Source organism: Trachypithecus francoisi, unplaced genomic scaffold (assembly GCF_009764315.1).
Source record: "Trachypithecus francoisi isolate TF-2019V2 unplaced genomic scaffold, Tfra_2.0 Lachesis_group9, whole genome shotgun sequence".
Lineage (NCBI taxonomy): Eukaryota > Metazoa > Chordata > Mammalia > Primates > Cercopithecidae > Trachypithecus > Trachypithecus francoisi.
The window spans coordinates 49,170,281-49,178,979 of record NW_022681474.1 but is presented as its reverse complement, the minus strand read 5'-3'; the positions used below and the strand labels follow the sequence as shown (position 1 = coordinate 49,178,979).

Below are 8,699 nucleotides of genomic sequence, written 5' to 3'. Positions count from 1 at the left end.
AGTTGGAAAGAACTCAAAACCCTGCTAGAGAGGAAACCAACCTGGAAAAGCCTTCTCACACTCAGAATAGCATTGCTAAGGCAGCAGATGCTGGAGAAGAGTGGACAGCTGCCAAGTATGGGGGAACAATAGACAAGGATGCAGACATGGCATTCCGGGGTGTGTTAACAACAGTCATCAGTGAATATGTGGCAACTGGGAAAGAATGGATAAGTTGGGTGTTGGGAAACAACATCAAGAATTGCGGAGAGTATTGAGAGTTGTCCTTTCTCAGAACCCAGGTTGCTGGGCACAGGTAAGGACCTAGATTCAGAGTCTCCCGCACCCAGAATAAGAAATCACTAGTAGACCAATTTTGCTTGTCTCCCTAGTACCCAGTTTCTTTTCTTCTGATAACAGCACCCTCACCCCTGCTTCAATATTTTCTTTCGTGAAGTTATCCTTCCCCCTTATCTTTGAATATGCACTGGATTGAACTGATCTCATCTTAGGTCCAAGGATGGGCATATGACCCTAATCCATGCAATGAGGACATCAAAGTCCCCATGACATAATATGTGCAGAGATGGTGTGAAAAACCATGACTGGGTCTGGTCATGGAATGACCTTATGTGGATATAAATAGAAACTCCCTGGGCACTACCATTTAGTGCAGGAAAGGGGAGGCTGGCTGCTCAGGGCTAGTATAGCAAAAGTCTTGAGGTCCAGAGGGTATGCTTGGGTCATTGATTGCCAGGTAAAATAATAATTTCCTTGGATCGTAGTAGAAATATTTTTCTAGATGTTAAAGAGGCCAGGTGAGTAAAAGGTATGTGATCCTCTGACCCAGGAAACATTTCCTCCATACAGGTTGCTAAGACTGAGTAAAAGAAGAAAGGCAATGGGAAACCTCATTCACACCCATGCTTCCTTGTCTCATCTGTATGTATGATTTTTGCACAACTTACTTGATACTTTGGATGTAAAGCAAGGTAAAGTACACTTGACTTGAGTCCAAGGTGATGTTACTACCAATCCTTGAATCCAAGCTTTATTTAGTGGTTGAACCTAGCAAAATTTAGCACATGAAATATCAGAACCAATCGTAGATGCCTCAGGGATGTAGGGTGGAATAATTGAGTAGGAGAGGAAGTATCCCTATTTCTGTTATTTTTGTAGCTGTGAGGTTTTAAATCTGCTGAGAAGAATCTTGCTTCCATATTAAGAGATCATGCCTAAAAGTAGAAAAGAAAAAAAGAAAAGCAGAGTGAGAGATGGAGAAAGACCAGGTCCTGGTGAAATCATTTAATCCTTTACCCAAACCTAGCTATATTGAGATTCTTCAGTCACAGAGGCCAAAAATTTACTTTTTGCTTAAGTTAATTTGGGTTTATATTTTCTTCCAACCAAAAAGAGTCATAACTTACTGAGATTAGTGGACAGTATTTTGGAGGGTTTTTTTTTTTTTGAGGATTCCAAGAAATAAGATTCCCAGTTGTGTCAATTATTTATCCAGAGTTTCTCAGCTCTGAGACCATCCCTACTGTGCTTGGTGATTGTAAAGCTCAGAGTTCTCAAACCACACTTCCCAGAATCCCTTGAAACTGTCTTTCTTTCAGTTTTGGCCAATGGGAGGCCCTGGCAGGAGATTAGAAGGTTGGTAAAGGGAAGAAAGCACTCTTCCTGCCTACAGATCTGGTGACTAGAGCAGTTAGTCATAGGCCCAACTTGTAGAATCTTTTGGCACTCTCAGCTCCAATCACTATCAGTAGTGCCTTAGCAGCTGCACAGCTTCCCCTTAGTGGCTGGAGCAGTGACGCAGGTGCCCCACTGTCAGCAGCCACATGACAGCCCCCAGCATAGCTCAAGTGAGGGAGCTGCAGGGGCCCCTCCCCCAAGCTCTAGTGCAGCTCCAGTGTCCTCACTACTTCTCTTTTGTATCCCTATGCTCAAGAGATAAATGAATGCTTTTGCATTAAACCACCAAATACTGGGGGCTGGAGAGGAAGCATGTTATACAGCACTCTTGTAATAATTGATAATGATTACAGTCTACATAACAAATTTAAATCCCTTTATAAAATTTATTTATACACATTTTTTCCTTAATGGACACTGATTAATACACCAACAATCCCTGCCAAAAAAGAGCACAGTGGGAACTGGACAGCTTGATGACCTTCAATGAGGCCATGAATGTTAATCCTAGAACCAACCAGCCACTTACTATATGAGTCACTAGTCCCCCTCTCACTAATTTCCTGGGACTAGTTCCCCTAAATGGTATATGGTTGTCTCCAAGGAGGCATACTTACTCGTGATGGCAACATTATTTACTCCATCCTGTCAACTTAAAATAATCAAAAGGGTCAGAATCTATTCTTATTCAAGTGCTGCATTTGAGGATGGCCACCCAGAAAACAAATTCCAATGAATGAAAGTCAGTGTTCTGAAGTGTAAAAGTTTGTAATTATCTTTATAGACAAAGTTTAGAGAACCTTGACAGAATTTTGACATCTTTCTCTGCAAGGTTTAATGTACAGTTAAAATGATTTCATAGTTGAGGGGTCTTTTTTAGAATAAATGTGTATTTAACATTCCACACTGAAGATGTAACAGTCATGAGGTATTTTTTGCCATCTGATCTGACTTAGGTTTAGGACAATAAAAGAAGCAGGTAATCTATAACAAAGATCAGTGACTGGAAGGGGAAGAGGTCTGGTCTGTGGTCTCTCCTAGTCATTTACAGAATGAGAAAAACGAGGAAGAAAGTTAAGCTATAATCTAAGAAGCAGAATTGCAAACATGCTGCATGACTGAGTCTCCAGGGATTAACTTCCCCCTTGACATAATAAATTTAGAGGGTCCTGAAGTTTTTTTTTTTTTACAACTCCCACCCCTTGTAACTTGAAATATCTTGCTTTGACAAGTTCTACAAATGTAGAACAAGAAGTGTACAATGTGTAGCTACTGCTATTGTGCAAATTCCAGCTTTACCCACCATTCTAATTATCTACTGCTGAACTGCAAGCCATCCTACAGTTTAGTGGCATAAAACAGCAAACATTTTATTATGATCTCATATTCCATAGGTCAAAAATTTGGATCAGGTAGAGCAGGGATGGATTATATCCACTCCACAATGACTGCAGCCCCAGATGTGAAAACTTGAATGGGTGGAGTTGATTCAAGTTATCGCATCTGAAAGTCTCATTCACTCACAGGTCTAGAAGTTTGGCTCAGAGTACCTACATGGGACCTATCCATCACAGCAGCCTAAGTGTAGTTAGTTTTATTACCCAGTAACTTGGGATTCCAAGGGTGAGTACTCCAGAAAATGAGGCAGAAGCTCATGGCCTTCATAACCTAGCCTCAGAAGTCGCACAGCATCTCTTCTGCCAAATTCTCTTGGTGGAAACACTCGCAAACCCACCCAGATTCAAGAAGATTGGTCATTTACATACTTTTGTAGGAAGATTGTCAAAGAACATGCAGCCTTGTTTCAACACCACCACACTCTCCATTCTCTTGGGGAAATAATGTGCAAATGAAGTTATCTCTCTTTTCTTAAAAGTCATATTTTTATTGTTTCATCAATACTTTGAAGACTATGTACTAACTGTAGCGCCAGGAGTCACTAGAATAACCTAAAGAAGATGAAAAACAATTTGGTCCTCATATTCTTGAGTGGCCTAATTAATCGTGTGGAAACACAGCTGTAGGCAAGGTAACATCTCATGCCTAGATGTAAGTCACCATTTCCATAAATGCTTATGATAATTGAGCTACTTCTCCACATTACATCATCTTTTAAAATCTCTACCTCTCATTCCCAAAATGATACACATTCCACAATGTAGAGCAGGGTCATTATCTAATGAGATGGATGGAGTGAGCCAAAAAATTTAACCCTTGCCACTGATTGAGAGACATTGGTCCTTAAGGGATCTTGAGAAATGATCACAACCTCCTGGGGGTCTCATGTCACCTACAGAAGTCACCCATCAGTTCTAGGAAAACAATCCACTGATGGATTCCTGATGCATCTGGGTATTCCTGCCAAGAATATTGCTTAGATCCAGATAGGTCCTTCATCACATCCGTCAGCCACACATTAGAGATTTAAATGAACAGTAAACTTACATAAACCCCACACGTTAAATAAAGGAATGGGAAAGGAGCACAACACTAACTGTCTAGCTCTGCTTGTATCACAAGTGGAAACCATAAGTGTGTTCTAAAACAAAATAGGCTCTGGATTATCACCAAGCATCACAATCCATAGAGAACAGACTGTGGGCTATTCAAGGGCTGTCCACAGAGACAAAGCTGTTGAGTAAGAAGGCCAAAGTAGTTTGGAATATCTGCTGACTTCAGACTTGGTCCTATTAACACATTCTCATAATGCTACTACTGGTTCCTATTCTAATTTCTGTTCCCTCTTGAAGCCTTTCTGACATGGTCATTATGGAATTTAGATTGATTACCTTTTGATCTTGCCTTTGCCTCTAAACTCCATTTTAAAACCATAATCATTACCATTGCCTGGATATTTTTATCAAACATCAAATTTCCACAAGGTTTTCTAGCATACATAGCATAACTTTGACCCCAAACTACCAAAATTTTCAAGAGCATAATTAATAGGGCTTCTCTGAGCCCAGCGTCTCTCACTCTCTCAATTTGTTGCAACAAACAACCTTGATGGTGCTCCTTTCTTCCCACCTCTCCTTCCTCTCTCCTCTTAGACACCCTCTGGACTATATCTGGAGGAGGCTAGACAGCACCAGCATTGGTTGGGTAACAACTGGAGTTGAACAGATCTCACTTAGAGATGCTCAGAAAGTACTCATAGGTGGATTTGTAGAGCCAGACACAGTGGAAAAGGAAAAAAACAGAAAAATAAAACATAACATCTCTGCTCTAGGATAATGTTCTGTTTATTTTGTTTTTCCTCCAAGGAGTGCAAGTACCTTGCCCAAAGAACGCACTGCCATTTCTTACAAATTGCCAGAAATACTCCCTGCAACACTCAGAAAGCAAAATCTCTATCTGTTTCTAGGGAAACCTCAGCTTGACACGAGGCACCTTAGACTACAGCAATCTACAGACACTAACAAGACATGACCCACAGAACAGAAGAGAGTGGAAAAAAGAGAAAGGCAAGTTAGAACTACACAGAAAAATTAGAAGTATAACTCTTGGTCCCTAGACCCTGGAAAGGAATAGTGCCTGGAAAATGGTGAGGATGGAATTCCTGTTTATGGAATGAATAATTTATTTTCCCTGCTGCAGTACTTACACATCCATTGTGTCTCTCCAAGCACTGGCCTTCCCCTGCTAGGAACCTGGCACCTCCCCTTTTTCCTCCACAGAGACCCCACTTCCTGCCCTCTTATGTTACACTTGACACCAAGAAGAACACTTAATACAAAGCTGCAGGCTTGGTGATTGCTCTTTGATACAGCCTTCAGCAGAGGCAGTAGAGCAAGCCTTGCCCTGCCTTCTCACAGGGGCTGCTGCTCTCGTTGCAAATGCCCTCCTTATTCCTTCCACTCCTGCAGCTGCTGCCTTCATCTTCCTAGGGCAGCCACTTCTGTCCAGACTCCTTGCTGTCCTTCCTGAGGTACCTTGTCAGTAATGGTCTTCATCATGATCCTCTGCCCAGGGTCACTCTACTCCAGTAGCCTAGACCCCCCAGAAATGACACCATTACTTCTCTTCATCCTAGGTAGGTGCAGCCACCTGCCTCAAAACCAGCCTTGCACTGACCTCGAATGTACATTCACTTCATCCCCAAGCAAGGGAACTAATTCCATCCCAATCTGGGCAATTTTTCCTCCTCACCTCTCTGCATCTACTTTTGCCACCATCTAAACTAATTCTGCACATCCTGCATCAAAAACTAGTTTCTTACCTTTATACTCTAGCAAGGACCTGTCAATACAGTAAAGATGCAGAGTTCACCCGCAATGATAAGAATACATTTCTCTAAGAAACACAAAGCTGACAGAGCATCAAGGGCAGAGGCTCAGCTTGAAATTCTTGAGATCTGCAGGAAGTTTGAATGATTTGACTCTGCTGGGTGGTGATGACTGGTGAGAAGAGATTTTGATGCAAAAATTGAATGTCAGCCTCCCTCTTCTTATTGTGAAGTTCTCAAGATAGCAAAATGAGCTCTCTCAGGGCTTAAAATCGTGGATCTCAAACCTTAATGTGCATCAGAGTTACCTGGAGGGCTTGTTAAAACAGACTATTTGGCTCCACCCCCAAGCTTCTGATTCAATAAGTCTTGGGTGGGAGTTGATAATTTGCATGTCTAACATGTTCCCTTGTGATGCTGGTGCTGTTCAGTCAGGGACCAGTTTGAGAATAACCATATAGAGGCTTGGCAATTTAGCCAGAGGAAATGGTGTGAAGTCCTCCAGGAAAGAGAACAAGGTACCCTCAAATGCCTCTGGTTAAGAAAGAAAGAAATCCCTTCAGGAGAGGGATGTGCATCATGACAATGGAATTTGATACTCAGAGAAATATCAGTTATAGTAAAAACAAGCCTGGCAGTTTTTCAAGAAGAGAAAGTGAGCCTATCCATCTGAGTTGTGGGGCTAAGGGGTTCATGGTTTCAGGTCTATAAAGCATAAGATACAGGATAATAGTGGAAGCTGAAATTCAATCAAGTAAAAGTCAACTGATAAAACTGGAGGGATGCACTTCTAGTGCCCATTCTTAAAGTAGTCGAAGCTCAAATTACACTCATGTTGTTTGATTATTTGAAAGATAAAATGAGATTAGCCCATTTTAGTTAGGTACATTTTCACCAAGCACCTGCAAGGTTCTGTGTCAGATGCTAATAACACACAGAAGAAAGCAATTGGTACCTGCCCTCAAGCCGCACACTGTCTAGTTACTTAGATACAGATAGTCCTCTAACCCCAGGACTCATAATTGAGAGGATAGTGCCATGGTTAAGGGCATGGGCTGTGGTGTCAGAAACACCAGATGTAAACCCTGACTCTACAGCTCTCTAGCTGTATGGTTCTGAATCATTTGATTGATGTCACCAATCGCAATTTCCTCACCTTTAAAATAGGCATAATAATTTCTTTCTAACAGGCTGTTAAAGGATCGATGAGAAAATGCTTGTGCAGCACTGCACACCAGGACTGGCACAAAACAAGATAATGAGCAAGTCATTTTTTTTTCTTGGCTCCTGTCCTTTAGTCTGCCTGCCCAAGACTGACATGTAAAACAGGCAAGCTGGGAGCCGCAGGCCCTATCCCCCATCTAACCGCACCCTGAAAACTAAATCAAGTGGAATAGTAACAGGTTGAAGGGTTTCGCTATCAAGTCAGCCTGGATGTTGCCTCTATCTGAGTCTGTGCCTAAACTACTGTTTTCAGACATGTACCCCATTTTTTTCCTGTTCACCTGGGTCCTTGTCTTACACCTCTCTCCTCCCCATGTCTGAGATCTCATCTCAGTTTTCTACTTCATCACTCACGCCATATGTAATCATTGACAAGACTTTACCTTTTTCTTTTTCTTTCTTCTTAGATGAATCCTGTTTCTGTGTCCCTAGTAATAAGTTCTGACTCACTCATTGACATGTGACTTCCTGCCTGCCTCTTAATTTAATTGGGCATGTCCCCAGATACTGGGAACCACTTGTTCTATCTCAGCCTCAGAAAAAAAAAAAAAAAAAAAAACAAGACTAGAGAGTGTTCTTGGCTCTGTGTCAGGTGAGGGAGGGAACTTCGGGTGACAGGGCATATGGATGAGCCCAAGGTGGACCAGAGACCTCTATTCTGGAATTCTGTGGCTAGCTTTGAGTCTTGACCCCAATCCCCAGTCCAGAGAGCCTAACACCTTTACCATGAAACTGCCTACCAGGCATGATTGGTCTATCTTTCCAAGGTTATTCTGAATTCCAAAATAGTTACTATTGTGTGATGTGTATAGTTAAGTTTTGATGGTAGACTTTGACAGCTTTGGTGTCTGGATCCCTCTAATATGTGTATCATCTCTAGAGTGTGGTCTTAATAAGAACGTTTTGGTCTGATTGAGATTAGCTTCCTAGAGAAGTAGCAGGGACTAACCTTATCTGGACATGAGGTTAAATCTCTCCCATACGGAGCCTGGAGGTCTGGGCCCCTCAAAGGAGAGTGGAGGGAAACATAGACCACTGAAAATGGGGTTCTTTTTTTAGAGGTTTCTATAAAGAGGCCTCTCAGCTGCATGGAGATTTGAATATCAAGGAGCAAGGATAGAAGCTAGAAAATCCATCAGTGGGCCACAGTAAAAGTTCAGATGAAAGATGATGGTGGTTACATGTAAGGTAGAAGTAGCAAAGTTAAGAAAAGTCTATGGGAAATGCTGTCCTGTGGATAATATAGTCAACAGAATTTATTGGTGAACTCGCTATATTAGCAAAGAGATGAGTTGATGAGGAAGCCAAAGATTTTGGTCTGAAGATGTTAAATAATGTACTTGTTTTTTATTGATGTGAGGAAGTTGGGAGAGAAGGAGCTATAGAAGATATTAGGAATTCAGTTATGGGAAAAATAATTTTGAGTTGTATTTTAAGTACCTATACAGAGATGAGCAGCAGACATATGGGTACAACAACATTCAAGTCTGGAGTTCATAAGCAGGGTCAGAATTAGAGAAAAAAAAATGTCTGGTCGTCAGACTATAGATAGTGTTCACAGCCTTGGAATTAG

The 8,699-nt window shown here is 41.6% G+C and overlaps 1 long non-coding RNA gene across 1 annotated transcript; it reads right to left on the bottom strand.

Annotated features, from left to right (window-relative positions):
• Window positions 1-973: 973 nt before the first annotated feature.
• On the bottom strand, window positions 974-7,571 carry LOC117082141. The gene is made up of 3 exons (XR_004436487.1): window positions 7,510-7,571; window positions 3,444-3,626; window positions 974-1,214 (listed from the first exon to the last, which is right to left on the bottom strand). It is a non-coding gene; the product is annotated as an uncharacterized LOC117082141 (long non-coding RNA).
• Between the last annotated feature and the right edge of the window lie 1,128 nt (window positions 7,572-8,699).